This window comes from Arachis ipaensis, chromosome B09 (assembly GCF_000816755.2).
Source record: "Arachis ipaensis cultivar K30076 chromosome B09, Araip1.1, whole genome shotgun sequence".
NCBI lineage: Eukaryota > Viridiplantae > Streptophyta > Magnoliopsida > Fabales > Fabaceae > Arachis > Arachis ipaensis.
In genome coordinates, this window is record NC_029793.2 from 37916691 (window position 1) to 37918326 (window position 1636).

The window sequence follows — 1636 nt, forward strand, 5'->3', positions numbered from 1 at the left end:
CGTCTCTTTCGTCTCTTTTTTACATTCTCTATGCATTTATTATTTGACTGCGTATTATTTGTTTGTGTAAAGTTCTTTCGCATTCTTTATTTTGATTATTTTGTTTAAAATTTTGAATCTAAATTTAAGTTTTAAAAAAATAAATCAATACGTATTAATATGTTTTATTAATGTACCTATTTTATTTTTTCAATAGTTAAGATAATAATCCCCTGGTTTTCTCGGTAATGAAGAAAAAATTTGGGAAAGCGTGTGCTGTATTGAGTACCATGGTTTACGCAGGCATAGCAATAAATGCATATCTTGGCTATAGCTTAGGCTGAATGATCTTTGTTTCGAGGGGGATTTCATCTAAACTCTTCGACTACTGAAGTGACGTTTGAATAGACAGGAAGCACGTGATCTTTACTTCATGGGGGCATAGAAGGCCACCCGCGCATTTGCAATCATTATCATTATTTTATCCCTCGAGAGATACCAAAGTTTGGCGAGTTACAAAAAATGGTTGTTCTTCCTGGTTGCCTAGAGGGAGACGATCCTCGGTAACTGTGCGAAACGTATTAAGGAAGATACGTTTAGGTACCGTTCGCTTTATGATTTATAGCACCCGTTTTGAACCCCTACCACTGTAGGCGATAAGCGTCTTGCATTTTCTATCACAAACCCGGCCTTTACAACTAACTTGCTGCGTGTGTCGTATCCACTCGCGCCGGACCGATCCCGTACATGAATACCGAGGATCTCGCGGAACTGTCCATCACGGATCTGATTGACATTGTCCGTAGAGACGAAATCTGTTCGGAGTGTGATATGGTTGAGGCTGCACTTGTGAAAAGGAAGGCTGATCTGAATGGTACAATCCAGGCCCTCCGTGCAGAGCTGAGCACAACAAAAATAGCACATTTAACCGCAGATGTCAAGTTGAGATCAAGGGCACAAGAGATGGAGGAAGCGGGGAGGGCATTGTAGGGGATGGAAATATTGCTTGGTGTCGTGAGGCACAAGAATGAGGGGACAATCCATCGACTGGTGGAAGAGGAACACGCATTGAAGGCGGAGATCCATAGGCTCCGTCAGCGGGCACTAGTTGAGGTGGCCAAGTGGGATGAATTGGGTTTGAGGATAGCCGCGTTGGAGAAGAGGTATAAATGTATGGAGGAAAGGCATGGTGTTCACCCGGCGCAATTATCAGGCGGAGAGGGTCATTCCGAACAGTCAACCCAGAATCACGGGTGTGTGCAGGATGTACTTGAGTTCGCGGATGCACACATTTGTTGTGTGCGCCTACCTTCTGCGTGTGCAGGTGTAGTTCTGCGAATATTTACTGTCTGTCGTTCGCAACATGATGTGAAACCTTTGCTTAGTGTCTTGGTTGACTACTGTAGTCGACGCTGCGTCTTCGCTGCATTTTCTTGTTCTTAGCATGTCTTCTTGTTATTAGCATGCCTTTTGCGATGACTGTCCTTTTGAGATAATGAAACTTGTATTACTTCACCATCAGAAGGATAAAAATTGTTGAACGGCATTACCGGATCTTGCTTCTCTTATTGTTAATTGATTCCGTGCAGGAAAAAACAAAGGGGGGGGCGGATGCGACACAAAAAAACAAAAATATTAAAAAGAAACAGAAAACGGT